The sequence below is a fragment of the Molothrus ater genome, chromosome 17 (genome assembly GCF_012460135.2).
Source record: "Molothrus ater isolate BHLD 08-10-18 breed brown headed cowbird chromosome 17, BPBGC_Mater_1.1, whole genome shotgun sequence".
Taxonomy (NCBI): Eukaryota; Metazoa; Chordata; class Aves; order Passeriformes; family Icteridae; genus Molothrus; species Molothrus ater.
Genome location: NC_050494.2, coordinates 15,131,118 through 15,148,173, shown reverse-complemented (window position 1 = coordinate 15,148,173; position 17,056 = coordinate 15,131,118). Strand labels below are relative to the sequence as shown.

At 37.1% G+C, this 17,056-nt stretch overlaps 1 protein-coding gene across 6 annotated transcripts in view; it reads right to left on the bottom strand.

Moving 5' to 3' along the window:
• SULF2 (sulfatase 2) overlaps window positions 1-17,056 on the bottom strand; it is an 84,520-nt gene that overhangs the window by 57,652 nt on the left and 9,812 nt on the right. Inside the window, exon 1 of one of the 6 annotated variants that reach the window (XM_054516699.1) lies at window positions 12,148-12,602. The exons of 3 other annotated variants lie outside the window; for them this stretch is intronic. The gene's annotated coding sequence lies outside the window, so the exon portion shown is untranslated. Of the gene's footprint in view, window positions 1-12,147; window positions 12,603-17,056 lie in introns of those variants that run through there. 2 more of the 6 variants (XM_054516698.1, XM_036395789.2) reach the window with 2 other exon arrangements.

Below are 17,056 nucleotides of genomic sequence, written 5' to 3'. Positions count from 1 at the left end.
TAAGAAAAGCTACTTACTCTGCTTTTCATTGTCTTCTAATTACCACTCTGCAGCAGCTCTCCCCCTCTAGCTCAAGTATTTTATATAATAAAATACATATATATCTCTGAATCTGACCAAATATTTATATATTCTAAGCTGGGCTTCAAATGGATACTAGCAAGAAATATTAGGAGAGAAAATCACACAACTCTATGCATTTTGCACACGCAGAAAGTAATTTTCTTGTTCTCTTGCCTCAATAGCACAAGTGAGGCAAAGCTTATGGTGGGTTGTGATACCTCTTATTAGATCAACTGCTACAGATGGGAACGAACAGACACAGCCTCAGGCATATGAAGTACTTCAGATCTGAAACAGAAGCAGCTATCTTCAAAGTTAAGCTGCTCTAAATTTAACAAATGTGTTAATCAAGCCATGTGAAAGAAAAGTAGTTCAGATCTCTGATGGAGGAAGGCTTGCTAAAAAAGAAAAATGAGACAGATTGTTAAAATAAGGTAGTAACTCATCTGCTGAAAAACACAGACTTGTTACTGAGGTGGGAGAAATGAGAAGAGAGGTTAAGAAAATTACAATACATCTTTAAAACCTATGTCTAATAAGTCTATCATTTTTACCTTTTATCAGAGTCATGAATTTTAATATTAAGGCTTATCTTTTGAAGGTGTTTTGTGGATTTCCCTTGAGGGTCAGGACTGATTCATCAGAGATGGAGTAGTTACTTTATGAGAAATGCTCATCTACCAGTCACTGGCATCTCTCTTTCTGATCACCTGCAAGGACCTTGAGGATTTTTTGATTCCCTTTGTGTAAGGTCATTTGGTGCATTTGGGTATGCAGGTTACTTCCTCTGGAGACTACAGAGATATATCAGCAAGTACATATGCAGTTTTGATAGTGTTATGGTAACTTCATTACTGGTAATGTGCAGTCTTTTGAAAGATATAATGTGCATTCTTAAAATAGAAACTACTATAATTTTGAAAAAGTTGGTTTTTAATGACAAATCAGTTTCATTTTTTTCCACCAGGTATCAAGGGTAGAGATTATTTATATAATGTTTGAGGGACATTAAAGCCATCCAAATTCTTTCTATTTGTTCAAGACAAAAAAGACATTAAAACAGAAACATGTGCTGCCCCTGGCTAAAGAACAGTTTACTTTCATTTCTAAAATGTTAAAAATAAAGTTGAACCTATATATGAGCTTTAGCATCAGTGCCCTCCCTTTAGAGTTTACAATCTTCCATAAGGTAGTGGCAAGTTTTCTGCATATGAAAAAACCTAGATCAAAACTACAATACTATATACCATTAATGGCCACTGACCCAGTGATGTCTCAAATCGCAGAATTCTTTGGGTTGGAAGGGACTTAAGGATCATTCCTTCCAATCTCCTGCCACGGGCAGGGACACTTTCCTCTGTCCCAGTTTGCTCCAAGCCCTGTCCAACCTGGCCTTAATACTTTCAGTGATGGGGCAGACACAGCTTCTCTGGGCAACCTGTGCCACTCTCTCAGGTGCTACCCTCAGATAGAAGAATTAAACATCATGGTTGCCCTTCTGGCTTAGAATACATATAATTTCTGATTTCCATAATTATGTCTTATTCTGAATTCAGAGAGAAATGTATTAATAACTAGAAGCACAGTTTATTTTTCCATCACTGCAAAGCTCTGGCCATTATCAGTAAGTGACAAATTACAGGTAAGATATCTTACTTATAGTAAGTCTCATTTACAGGCCTAAAATAGAGCGGACTGATTTTTCAGAAGTAGTAAGCAGCCACACAAAACAGTTCTGAAAATGTATGTAGCTTTTTTTAAGTCCTGAAACTGTAGTTGAACACTCTTGATGTCTGGCAATGCAATCTCTTTATTTGTACTTAGTTCACTTTGTGTTATTAGTATGCTCATCATTCTGATGACTGACTCCAGCGGTAATTCTTGAGAATCCCAAAGGACAGTCACTACTTCCCATGCCAAACAGGAGTGTCTGACATGACATCTGAGTATATTTCCACAGAGATTATTTTTCACAGACAGGTTGAGCCTCACAGACTAGAGCTGCAAATCTCAGGACACTTGAAAAATTCCGTATGCCCAGTTTAGAAGTCCACATATGAAGTGCCCAGAGCCTTCTGACTTAGCTCCACACTTTGATATCTCTGTGCTGCTGCAGTGAGGCACAGAGATGATGTACCAAATAGAATGGCAAACAAGAGTTCTTTAGTCCCTTTTCACCTGAGAGGAAAAAGTGAAAGCTTATACAAGAAGCCTATAGTCACTAAAATGAAAAAAAGTTAAAAGACAAAATGACCGAGAAGATTTCAGCAGGCAATAGATTCCGTTGCTGGAGGCAGAAAAATTGATGGCTTGAGCTGCAGCCTAGGTCACAGTCCCAAAATCCTACATCGAGAGTATCACTACTGTTAGTTCCCTGATTGAGAAAAGGTCAACCCATGAATCTGTCTGCCAGAATATATTTTTTCTGGCTACATCCCAAACTGGCAGAAATACAGGAATAATTTAGATGGATCAAATGAATATAAACTGTCTGTATAGACAGTAAGTAACAATAAATCCCTGTGTATAGGTTCCTTAACTTTAGGAAGGCAGTAAAAGCCAGGAGAGAAGAGAGAAGCAGGCCCAGAACGAAAGCCAACAAGAAACAATGGACTGCATGCAATAAAATTTAATACAGGGCATTTCCCATTCAAATGGGCCTCAGAGTTTAATGATGCAACCCGACTGATCGTATCAAACATAAATGAAATGCCCAGGAACACGCATAATTGGCAACTAAATCAATCACAGCCTCTGTTTGTGCCATCTTCCTTCTCTTTACGGGTAGAAAGCTCTTTTTCAAAGTGCTTTTGCTCTTTCAGAAAGCTTTTTATTTCTTGCACCATAGTTCAGTCAAGAATGTTAAAGAAAAAATGGTAGATTAATTACTTGAAAGAATTGGAAAACACCTCAGGATATTGTTTCTGCTTTTCCAGGGAAAAAGGGTTAAAATTAAAATAGCTGATTTTAAAATAGCTGATTTTAACACAATTGAAAGATCATTACCAGACTCCATGGCAAACGAACAGTACGTGTAATAAACGAAAAGAGGTTGCTGCAAGAATGCTGAGATGCCACTGAGCAATGGATCTAGGGGTCTAAGATGGCTGCAGCTTCCTGACCTCACTGTGAAAGTGAATTAAGTATCACAATCACTAGATGAAAGTTTCACAAAGAAGACACAAATCCTCCAGAACGGATTTGTGTAAGGTAAGTGGACTCCATATATCTAGGAAAGACATGCATATGTATAAGTAGATCCAAGGGGGTAAGGAGGATACAAGATAAGAATAGATCAGAGCAGGATTTTTTCTGAAGAGGTAATAGGTTATGTGAAATGCAAGGCACAACAAGATTTCTAAGTTAATTTTTTTTTTTAATAGGGAAGAAGTGAGGAAGCACACAAGAGACATGATGGTGAGAATAAAATCTGTAACAGTGATGACACATCCATTAAAAGCCACAGGATGAATTTAGGCATCTAGAATGTAACTGTGCAAGGAGTTGGTACTGAAAACTAAGATAATGATGAACACTTGCACTCAGAATAGTTGAAGTTACTCAAGACTTCTCAGTGCTGAACACTGAACCAGTTGTAACACCAAGCTTTAGTTTATTCAAAGATAGAAAGAAAAAAGCCAAAGATTTCACCACTGCTCTATTTTTCTAACTGAATGAAGAGCCTTTGCAAGTCTTTGGTTTGCCGTGAAGGGTTTCATTACAGAAAGAGGAAGCCGTAGCCCCACATCTATGGAGATGTTGCTCTGTGCCGTAACACACGGTCCTTCAGGATCCCTGCTATTTTATCTGCCCCAGGCAGAAATTTCTATGCTTCTCTGAGCTTGCTCCCACCCACACACCTTTAGAAATGCAGACATATTTTGCTGTGCAGAAACAGCTTTGTGATACCTTAGCTATTACTGTTTTCCAGGATGCAAATTCAGAACTCTTAAAATACAGAATTTCAACTGAAATCCATAGCACTGCTTCCTGCAGAAGCTGGACTGAAGGTTTTCTTCTCTGACATGTACAACTTAACTCTCAGCTACAAATGGCTAACAAATCTTTTCCAGTTATGTAATGCTGCCTCCTCTCCATTTCTGTATATTTTCATCTTTGGTGAGCAAGGTCAGGAAACAAGTCCTGTCTCTAGCTAATCCTATCTGTTGTCAATAACCAAATTCTAGGCATTGCCGAGCATATATCATTATTTTTTTCCATTATCCCATAAGAGCTCTATTTTTTATGTCCTTGGCATGTTTCTCTTTTCACTCCTTTAGCAATATTCCTTTATCCCCTGCTTTAGTAAGTGTAATTACCATCTTACAAAACCACATGAACACTTGCATCTTTGTACACACATTCACAGTAATCAACAATACTATTTCTTTTCTTTGCCAACAGTCTTGACAACTTTAAACTGTACAACAAGTAAACAATTTTAACTACAAAGTTTACATACCTGTTTCTTTATGCAGCATATAATTTATACTCAGAATAACAGGACCACGAGAGACAATGATGAAGAAGCAAGATTTTTTTCACTGCATTTTAAAATGGCAGCAGATGCCTTTTTTTTAGTCCTTGGAAGATTGATGATTCCATTACTTGCAGTATTCAGCAATTAAATCTCCGAGTTTAGGCTAAAGTGAGTACTTTTCCCTGCTTTGCATCTTCCATTACACTGTTATTAATCATGTTTAATCATTCATTTACCTCTCACTGCTACTGCATTTTGAGAGGACTGGCACATTATTGATTTTTGACTTTTACCCTTTAGAAGCTGGGTAAAGGGCTTTGCAGTTGCTTAATCAAAAGTGACATGATGAGGGCAGGGGAGCTGCAGACCTCAGCGAAATAGCAACTAAACAACATGCCAAATTATGATAAAATTAAATTTAGAGTCAACAAAGAAAGCAAAATATAATAAACAAAAATTATGGCAGATAACCTCATGAGACCACAGAGTACAAAGCACTCCTTTGCCTTGCTAAACACGTTGCTAGGAAAGAGGAGACCAAGATTAAGAAGGAAGTTAAACTACAAATTCTCACAAAAAGAAAAATGCAAAGCCATGTTCTGTTACAGAAGTGTCAGTTAATGTGATTTGGCTCAAGCAAATTCTCAGTTGTTTATCAAGTCTTTTTCTCAGAGGAAGCATCACTTCAGCACTCCAACTAGCAACTGTAACAAGAACAAAACACAAGGTAATATTTTGATAGCTGGCTTCTTCTCTGCTTGCTTAAAAAAAAATGGTATTTTTAAGTCAAAGAACTCCATTTGTATCTTTTTAAAGAGTGCATAGAAAGCCTTAATTTCATCTACAATATCTAGCAAATTATGCTGTAAACAATAGATATAAGTACATTATAAACCGTAAGAACAGCAGTAATGTTGGCTTTATATTTTAGAAGAAAGGCCCACAGGGGAAAAAAAAGTGCATAAGAGATTGTTAAAATTGTCAGGTTCTTGTACAACTGAGTTAGAGAGGAACAACTCGAAGGGGGAGAATTTGTGGACTTACAAATAAAAGAGCTTCAGTTCCTATTGCTCTTTCCTGAAATTCGCAGCTTTATTGGCTTTTGACCCTTGACATAATGTTTTGGTCTGTTTGTCCTAAGTTATGCCACCCCAATTCCACTAACCTCAGTGTAGAATATGAGAACCAGAGGAAATCAAATGAATTTATCAAGCAATATCTTTCATTAATGTGCTGATTTTTTCTGTGTATCGCATTATTAAAATGCGTAACACCCTGGCAAAAGACACTCTCATGATCACACTACATGGACCAGTACAACTCTCATCAGAAGTTTGTCATGCACCTTGCATCTACAGCACTTAATTGTCAGTAACTGTTTACACTATGGCTACTATGCAGTAGTATTCCAGGTCACATGCCAGTGACCTCTCTAGGATCTCTGCTGCTGAGTAAAATCATATATTTTGTCAAAGGCCACTGCAAACATTCCGGTATGACTTATTTTGCAAGTGAAATGGGAATATGCAAGGTGTGTCATCCATAGCATGACTTTAATCTGGCACAAAGAACACAAGTGGAGTAGTTCTGATATGAAAGGTGGCACTACTGCAGGGGAGGTGCTGTTCCCTGGCTACGTTAACTGAATGAAGATTATTAATAAACTGTTTATGAAAGCGAAGCTGACCCCTTAGAATGTGATAAATGACAGAAGAAGTTCAAGAAAGGAAAATCAATAATCATGCATCTTTAAACATAGTACACATAAGGCTACACATGTGCAAACAGCATGGGCTAACTCCCCGGCCAGATTTTCATCTGTCTAGCAAAAGAAACTGTCAAAAAGAAAGGGTCCTTCGGGAGAAATTTGAAATCGAGGCTTTCCAGACTGTACCATATACAGAAATTACTAGTAAATTTTCAAAGCCTTGTCATGTTATACCTACAAGTTGTCTGAATTCCAGTTTTTCCACAATCTGCTACATTTTCATTTAAGTATAATGCAAGAAAATAAAATCGCAATGCTCTTACTCAAACAGTATGATTTGCAAGCTCTTGTATCAAAAAGGAAAGTAAAAATATAAAGTGAAAGGGAGAACATTAAAATTAAGGAAATGGTATTGTTCATACACTGTAATTCATGTATAGCCCACTCACTTTAATTGTACAATTAAAAATATTTTCATAAATGTTTCAGCATAGAGAATGCAATAACAAAATACAAGGATTGTATTTCTGGGGGTGTTCAGTGTCTTGGCAGATCAGAAGAAATATTGATGGAAAGGCCTCTGAACTCTGCTGAGTTGCTGAGTTCACTCTTAAGGACAGCGTATGTAAAAACTAATTGGTCAAAAAGCAGAAGGAAGAGAAAATGAAGTTACAAACCAAAAGTTTCTTACTAATCACTACAGCACATTTTATATATTTAATTTCTAAAATACAAGTGTCTTCATCCAAATAATCCTACCAATTCATGTAATGCACAATTTTCAGTTCCCTACTAACAAAAAAACCAGCCCCAGAAGGAGACAGCAACTATTTTTCTGATACTATGTGGCAAAGTAGTGCCAAAGTCAGATGCTGTGGAATATAACTACACTGTAAAAACAATGCAATTATGCCTCTGTTATATTTCATAATTTGAGTAAATTAAAGCAAAATGCTCAGTGCTCACACCAGTCAGCAGCAGTAAATTCCAGTAAAACCAGTTTAAATTTGGACTACTATTTTGTATAAAATGTTAGTGTTTAAGTAATGAAGAATTTGGTTGCTTGGGTTTCATGCAGTTGATTTTATTTTACATTGCATTGCAGGAAATCTGAGCCAAAGGAGCAGGATAGAACACAGAACAAAATATGTTTGTTGGCACATATTTCCATTTTTTGACGTCAAACAGTGTTTGAAAATATGAACCAAACTTATTTGCCTATGAGACTTGAAAAGAATATTCACCATTTTGATTCAATTCTAATGATTGACATGATTACAGCTCCAGGCAATGAGTTGGTCACACAGCCTAACAGTCTGAAAAGAGCAGCAGCAAAATTAATGGAAGACAAGAATGGAATAATGAGAGTTTGTTAGTTACTTAGACCCCAGAGATCATGAATTCCACAGTTTCTGGTTGGCATCATGCACTGAACCACAGAAACATCCCAAGAGAACAAAACCAATAATAAAGCACACTGCATCATAAGATACCCACTCTGACTACCAAAGAGTCAATTCAAACCAATGCAGTTCTGAGGATGTAACAGCAAAGTATCTAAAGCTAAAATAATAAAGTGCTGGATATAATAAAGCCATTTCAAGCGATAGTGCTGAATCATTAAACTTGGAACAAGTTTAATGAACAAGAACTCTTACTACACTGAACACAGAGGTGAAGCTGGCCTTGCTCTTGCTGTCTCTGAGGTTACATGATAGATTCGAACCATTGTTCAATGGCTAAGCAGACAAGAGTCACAGCATATCTGCTTCCTGGTATCCAGAAGGATACCAACTGGTCAAAAATATTCACTCAGGCAAAAAGGTACCCTAATAGGAGCAAACAGGGAGCCCCCTTGAGCTTGCTAGCAGAGCAAGTAGTGCATGGGTGGCTTAGAGAAGATGTAGCTGTACACTTGTATTCCTCTTTCAGTGGCTATACATACGTGCTTTTCTTAAGTCCAGTTGCATGCTGATGCAGACTCTGGCATAGAAATTGGAAATAGGAAAAAAAAAAGCTCATTTTGGCAACAGGAGGCCTTCCTGAAAGCATAGTAACTGAACTCTGACACTACTCAGATTCTCTGAATCAACAGAGGCCATTCAATTCGACATCTGTTCGGCAAAGCTAATCACATTCAGTGTTTAAACTTTAGAGCAGACAGTGAGATGAATTAGAAATCTGAATTCTTAGCAAGTAGAAGAGGAAACTATTGGCAAGTTTTTAAAAGCCAAAAATTCCCAGGGTTCCCTTAGATGAAGAAAATTTGAGATGTTTGCTTTGGAGTTTTAACTCTCCACTCAGTAAACATACACTGTCCCATTAGTTGTCAAAACAAGTAAACTACTGTCCTAACAGCTCCAGTATTTGAAGTCTACTTTGCTTTGCAAATCAATTATTAAAACTGTTCTCTCAAGAAAAACAGATCCTTTCCCCATTTTTTCTTCATTTACAGCACTATAAGTGAACTATTTTACAAAACAAGCATTATTCCAATAAAGCAAATTAGCTGAGGTAGGTAAATCACAAACTCATTGACAATAAGTTTTATGAAAAATTAAGTAGCTGACATACAGCAACATTACCATGAGCCTCTTACTCACACTGCTGTATTTCTCAGCATGACACAGGCACAACTTTGTTTCTGAGGTATAAAGAGACTCCTAATTAAATCTTCATTCTTCAGTGTACCAGGATTTATTCTTCTTTATATGAGCTCAGATTATTCTATTTAATGCTGAAAAATGTTAATTTTCTGCCTAAATTCACCAAATTACAGATGGGATTTCCTTAGAATTCTCTGTTGTTTCCAATTTCTTTAAAATAAAGTGCAACACATTATTTTGGTTGAAATTAATTGCACTATTCCAGTCCCCAGAATAGGCATCTGAACAGCACCATTCTTAAAAAATTTCCAATTTAACATATGGTTAGTATTTTGGAGTGATCTTAATCCACAGTCATAAAATTCCACGTAATTGCCTGTGTCTTAATGGCCTTAGGCTTTGAATACAATCACTGGGCTTTGAACACTGCCTGTCACTTTTAGTGCTTGAGTACTGACATTGTATCTCTTTTAGGTTCTTTTCAGCCCTTTAATGACAATGCCAATTAATAATGCATCATTCTCTCTCCTCTAGGTAATTTTAATTGCTGTAATTTATGTCCCTAGACAATTCTTGCACTACAGATGGAATCTATACTATTGTAGCGATTTAGAAGATCACACTCTCAAGGTCCTTAGCAGATAAACAGTACAATTTCAAGTTTACAGACATCATCTTTAATTGACATCAATTACTGTTCAAGGAAACAAATCATGATATTACAGGTAATAAACAGATCATTTTTATGTTCTGGAGCAGTGTAGACTTCACCAGTAAGGCTTTGACAATTAATTGTAGCTTCATAATGCTTTATGAAGGTACTCAGATGCCTTGAAAGGGAAAAATCCACCTAAAATTAGCAAATATAGAGGTTACACACTTCTTCAATGAGGCCTATACCTTTACATAGATATTCTCAGAAATACATGAACGCCACCTCTGAGGTAGTATTAGAAGGCAGCATAAACACTCAGGCTTAAAGCCTGAGACAGTGTATAAGACCAACTTCAGCTTTTTATTAAAACATGCTAGCAAACTCATGGGCACAAAAATAAAGCAAAAAGAAGAACTGTTTGTCACTAATTTATTCAGCTCTACAGATAGCCCAAAATGAAGGGTATAACCATGAACTGTGTCCCATATTAGATTATTATTCAGTTCATCCCCTTGCCAGTATTAGGGATGCTTCACAAATCATATCCAGTGTTTTGCTTAGTACAGCTTACATTGATCCATAGCCCTGTGAAGTTCAGTCCCTCTGTTTTTACTGTTATCTCCTGATACTTTCAATGCACTTCATCAAAACCATCAAGCTCCTTGTGCCGTGGTTTCCATTTCCCTTTCAAAGCCAAGCATCTTTCTGGCCTAAAGCATCACACCCTAGTCTCATGAATTACTTAGCTGAAGCACATTGGCCCCATTCATCTCTGTCCAATGGACATAAAAACATTTCCCCTTTCATGGAGGATGAAAGGTCAGATGAATGGTTCAACTTCAACAGGGTCAGAAATCCATGAAAAAAGGTGTGAGCGGCTAACTTGCTTGCTACCTCAGTAGACAAATACGTACACTGGATTTAACTTACTCCTACCTGGAGTTCACTGGAACACTATTGCAGATTACTTTAAGACTAGTCCCTGGGTTCAGTGTTGTACTGAAGGAGACTAAAGATCCTGGACATAATTCGCTATTTCTGCTATTGATATAAGTATTATATTTCATTCAAATGACGGCCCTCAAGCACAGTAATAACTGTAATTCTTGCATAACAAATGTGCACCTGGTTAAGCAATCAAATCAATTCACCTCTACAAGTGTCACAGACGGTGCAATTTGTCCCAGTCATCTTTAACTGATCCTTTCTCTTTAGACACAGTGCTGTTTTTAACAGATGAGACGACTAAATGAAAGACAAACTGAAAAGCAAAACTTGCTGTGTCTAGCAATGCATATATCATCATTCAATTTCCAAGCACCCACTGAAGAATTTCTGAAACAGTACACATTTTAAATTAGTCTATACTGAACTCTACTGTTGCATGTTATCCTCGGAACTCATCTCCATAAAATACTCCATAAATTTAAGGCACAAGTCAACAGAAAAAGGTGAAATCCGTTATCACTCTGGTAATACGTGTTAAACCAAAGCATGCCAACCTACACAGGTGACATCCATCATTCTTCTTCATTTTTAGAAATTATCAATTTACACCTGCAGATGAAGTTTGCATCTAATGACTTCAGCATTACTGTCAAATTCATTTTGAATTTTTTTTTGTGCTATACATCTGACAAACTTCCTACTGTTGTGAACTGTCATAGCAGATGAGTCACTTTAAGAGGTATATACCTTACACTCATATCTTATTTAGCACTGCAGTATTTCTTTTTAATGTCATGTATTGTATCTTATTCTCAAGCTGGGGAAAAGCTCAGCTTCATATTCTTATCTGCTCATAGTTCTGATGACTCCTTCTAGTTTTCCCTCTAAGGCATAAAATGTGCAGAGATGGACCTTCTCTCATGTCTTTCAGAAGAAATATCCTATTCCAATCTCTGCTACCTTCTTTTAACTCCACACACTCACCTCCCTCTCCACTTTTCCATCTCTAATAACAAATGCATGGCCAATTGCCACTTTTCTTTCAGACCTGTATCTGAGGATAGCCAACATGTCAGACCTACAAAATGAACAAATGCCTTTTTCTTTCCACATAAAAACTCCCCTTCCCCCGAGCTGACAAACTGGGATCTCTTCTTCACACAGTCTCTGCAAACTGCTAATGGAAACAAGACATCTTCAAAGAGAAATAGTCAAAAGAGGCAAGAGTAAATGCCTTTTCTCTTCCTACTGAATTATCCCAGTGCAACTGTACTGAAGTCACTTGACTCCAAATTAATGCCATATTCTATTCTTGTCCCACCATAAGGAGATTCAATTTGGTATTAAATTCATGGGTTTAACAGCTACCTCTCTTCTTATCTTCCAAATCAAGACTATTTTTCCACATAGAAAACTTCCCAACTGCAGAGTTTTATTCGGCCAGTTGGGTGTTATAGAAGAGTGACATTTGCAGGCATCAAGACAGCTGGATGGTGAAAAAAAATCCAAATTATTCTACATATATTCAAGGCCTGAGACAACAAAAACTAATTCAATACAATTCAAGACAGCCATGCTTTGTTCTTTCTATAAACATTCTCAAAAAGTCATTAGCATTGCATTTGGTTTAGGAAAACACTGTGGTATAAGGGAAGTTTCTTTTTTCAGTCTTAAGCATCTGCAGTACCTGAGGAGACCACAATGTCTTGTTAAATTCTTCTTGGAAGAAAAGTGGATTGACACAAGTCACTTGAATTCTGCACTCTGAAAACTACTTGGCAGATGAATTGTTGTCCATCTCACAACAATTAGGGAGCATAAGGAGGAGAAAAGAGAAAAAGAGGCAGATAATTAAAAGCTTGGTACTTTGTTTCAGAGTTTTTAGGTATTTTGTTTAAAAAGAAAACCATAACAGGATGGATTTGAATACATTAAATATGTACTCAAATCGTGGGTATAGTAATGGAATCAGTACCCATACCCAGCCAGCACTAACTTCCTGTAGTCCTTACCCCTAAAGCTGTATGGCAATTTACATTTTAACTTTTGAGAGGAAGGTTTTTGAAATTATATCCATTAGGCTAAACAACTAATTCATGAATGTCATTAACAGACAACTTACAGTCAGGTTTAAAAAATCAAAACTCAACTTTTTTTTTTACATATTTGCCTTTTAAATACAAATCTAGTCTCAAAATAGCACCATTTTTTCCATTAATGTTTACACTTCAAACAGAACTACTTTCAAGCACAAATACAGGAGATGAGCTTCTTCATACCATTGCTATATTATAGAATATTTATGCCAAGTATTTTCGGTCCTTTGAGACGAACAGCGGCAGTATCTAAAGTGCCCTCAAGCGCCCACAATGTAGGCAGTGGCAAGTGACCTTCCCCCAAGCGTCAAAGTGCACTGAAGAGTGAAACCAAGCAAGAGCGGAGGCTCTGACAAGTTCAGTTCAGGAATTGAAATTAGGACCAGTACAGAGGTAATTTCTTTTCTATAAACAGATAGAGATATTATTTATTATAATATTCATCAAGTAGTATATGAAATCTTTGATGATAATTCAAAACATTTTAATTTTTTTCCCCTTTTTGCAAATGCACATGCAATGAGAGTCATATTCAGTGAAGAGAATTTCTGAAGTTTCTTTCTGAAATACTATTTCAGAAATGTTCTAACATTTTCCTTTTTCTGTCATTCTCATGCTTCCCTACTTCCACCTTAAAAAGTTAATCACAGTTCATTGCATTGTGAGGTACTGAGAAATTACTTGTGATAAATGAATGCACGACATCAAACTGTCCCATCAACAAGAGGGCAAAATTACTTTTACTCACAAAACTTAACCTGAACACATACCACATGAGGACATAACCAGAACACAGTATATTTTTCTTACCTGGTCTTGAAGGAATTAAGATTCAGCCTTCGATCTGAAAAAGTTGTTCTTGGCTTAATAGCAGCAACTGCACATTTGTACAAATTAATAGAAACATCAGATATATCTATACAGGAATAACTTCTCTCATTGATTTCTTTTTAATCACAAGGGATATCACTGAGCTTAGGATTTGAAATATATGAAAAGCATACTCTCAAGCTCTTTTAAAAGTTTGCAATCTGGTTTTTTTCAACCACTAATCAAGAGAAGCAATTCCCTTATAAATTTATGAATAAGGGAATTACACTGTGTGTAATTCCAATCTTAGTCACAGTTGGTTTTTTCCTCTAGCAGTAGGAATACTCAGAGTTGAAATAGGGAAAGGACCCATGGAGACCACCACCAAATCTGAAATCCTGTTAAACAGCTAACAATACCAAAACTAACAGACCCTGACAGAATAAGCTCATAAAAAGAAAGACCAGGGACTAAGCTGTGGAGCACCTTAACTGCCTTTATACATAGAACTCCCTGTACTCTCAGATGGCTGACAGAAAAAGTTCTCATTTTCAAGATGCTACAGCTAGTAAAGAGAGAGGGATTTAATATCTCACAACTTAAAATTCCTTTTGTTTCAACTTAATTTTCAAGAAAACCAAAACAAGACAGAGGCTGATATTCTACATCTTCTGCTGCCATAAGAAAAAAAAAAAAAAAAACAAAACCAAAACAAATATCCCAAGAAAATACAGGACACATTTTCATCATTTAAGTTTAGGCACAAAGCCACATTGTAACAACATAACAAACCACAACTTAGTATTATTTCTACAGATTCACTCTTTTTTTCACCTTTATGAAAAGAAGGGCTGCAGTGCCCAGTAGGATTCAATGTGGTGGATCTTTTACATATATGCCCTTAAAATAGAGGAAAAAAAATCAGTTTAACCACCTGGTAGGATATGTGCTAAGTCCCATCTAGATGGCAGTGGTTTCACAGCAAGCGACACCACTTGTACAGTCCTGCCTCAGGAATGTTTTCATTATGTTCAATGTGGTTTACAGTTAACAAGGAAATGAGGACAGATAAAAGGGTATGCCAGTTCTTCCCAGTTGGTGCAGGCAGATGGACGATCTCGAGCAAAATTGCAGAACATACCCATGGCATACACCGAGCAAAGACACTGCTTATTTGGTGTGGTGCTCGAAGCCACCTGACTGAACAAAGTTCCCAAGAACTTGGTAATGAAAATTTCTCCTGTCCCTCTAGATACTGCATATCTGTAACATATGATCATCAAGAAGTGATTCTTATTTCATAAAAACAAAAGAAGTGTCTGAACAAATGTCCTGTAACAGCCCAAAATTCCACGTTCCCCTGCCAAACAGATCTCTCTACACGGACAACAAAGGACTCAGGATTGCTGTAGAAGTGTTTGTCTGTTTTTTGCAGAGCGTTCAAGAGTTGGTTCTAGCTGTTCTTGTTGCTGCCACAGGCAAAACAAAAAATAAGTAAGGATTTTATCTCCAAAAGAAATTTCTGCTAAAAACTTCAAGGAACAGACAGCACAGAAAGGATTGGCTCTAGAACAGCTGTTTCTCAAGGCTTCACCCTGTAAGCACTCGATGTTCTAATTGTCAGAAAATGCTCAGGTTGTTTTGGATTATGCATTACTTAACGTATCTGTGACACAGACAGTATGAACCGCTACTATGAATGGGTGTGAATAACAATTACACGTTTTTAGCTGATTATTGGATAACTTCACTTCCTTAAAAAGAACATATACTTCATGGATGAGCCCACCCAGGTCCCAGAGAATCTCATTTACATCAGAAAAGTGGCATTCAGATCTACCCTTAGACAAGATCTTCATTATTATTTTATGGTTATATTCAGATTTATTTGCATAACACATCCATTCAATAATAGAATTGCATCAGTTGCAAACTTCCCTAACAACATCTGTACTGGTTCTAGCTTAATTTAAAGCATGAAAAAGAGGGGAGTTCCTGGGAAGCTGCCAGCAGTAATGTCCTCCTGCACTTTAAGCAAATAGTTTGTTTCCTCCACAGGAGACAGATCAATACTCAAGAAACAAAAACAAAATCAAGAAAAGCTAAAAGCTTAGTCATGTAAATCAGGGGGGAAGAAAAGTGAAAGAAAGCTCCTCATTGGCATTCTACGACTTCTGCAGACCTCCATGGCCCATTAGCTAATTTCTGTTAAAACACAGAGCTCTGGAATGATAAATGCCAGTGGCACATTTCTAAAGGTTTGTGGTTACTGAAATAAACATGTCCCTGTTCCCAGGACACCAAGAGACAGAAAATTAACCAGAGGTTAACTGGGTCATTAGCTATAGCACAATATAGGTCACTGCAGATTTAATTTAGTTTGTATTCAGCTAAAGAATCAAATACAGCAACCAGTTCTCACAGCAGGAAAGCACGTAACTTATCAGCATGCTGACGTATCTTAGATACCAGGGCACCATGTCTGTCATGATTCATATCACTTTTAGCTGATGTCACATTGTTTTGATGAATTGAAATACGGCATCTACACACACATGCATACAACTTAAATGGTTCTGAATCTAAGCATTCAAATACATGCACAAATACTGAATATTAAACATCTAAGGTTTTCCTCCAAAACAAGGTTGGCAAGAAAGTAGTCAAGACACAAACCTAAAAAAAAGTCATGTGGGTTAAGAAAAAACCCAAAACATTAGGCTTTAATGAGTTTGATCAGCACCCAAATAACATTATGTAAGTATTTTGTCTCAATACAGTCTCTTATAAACAGCAGACCTCAGCAGCTCTAACATGAGAAGCCCAATAGCCCAAATGCTGCAAGAATTGGTAATACTGAATAAACATTAGAACCTGTTTGTACCCTACAGATATGCATCAGTCTGCCCTAAAGAAGAGGATTTTGAAAGACTGCATAAATTATCAAGAATCCTATAGAATGTATTTCAAACCAGAGAGGTCGATTTACTTTTTTAGAGTAGATTGATCTTAAGGCCTTGAAACAAGATTAGGCAGAATAAAACAATAAATAGATTTAAGCAAGCAGTTCGAGATCTTTAATTCTCTGTAGTAAAATTTTTATTACAAGTGTGTAGCTCCCCTAGAATTCAGAGACATCTAACACCTGCATTAGTAACTTATAAACCTAAAGCTTTTCTTCACTTCATGCAGAGCTACAGAAATATAGCTCATGAGTTCTCTTGCCAAAACTTGCATCAAGATCAGAACTGAATTTAAAATAAAAAAAAAATCAGCGTCTAACAAAACTCCATTCCGTAGTACTACTCAGTCTAGCTTCATAATCACATGAACATACAATTTCTGCAGCACAGGGTTTCTAGAGCAGATGATGTAAAACGTAATACCATTTAGACATCAGAAGAACCACCAAGCAAATCATCCCCTGTGGAATCCTTTGAACCCTTCAGGGAAATCCCCAGGGCTTTGCCCTGGAAGAATATGCCATAGAGTCACCACCTAGGCTGAAAGAGAAGATTTCCCCATGGAACCTTGCAAGACTGTGATGCAGCCCAGTTTACGCTCCCTGTGTGTTCCTAAGTCTCGCGGTTTCTCCTTTCCCTGGTTCCTCAGTGGCTGCGCTGTCCCTGCTGGCTGGGCCTGTCTTCCCTGCAGGCCAATGCCCTTTGCCCTGCCCTTCGTGCTGCCCCC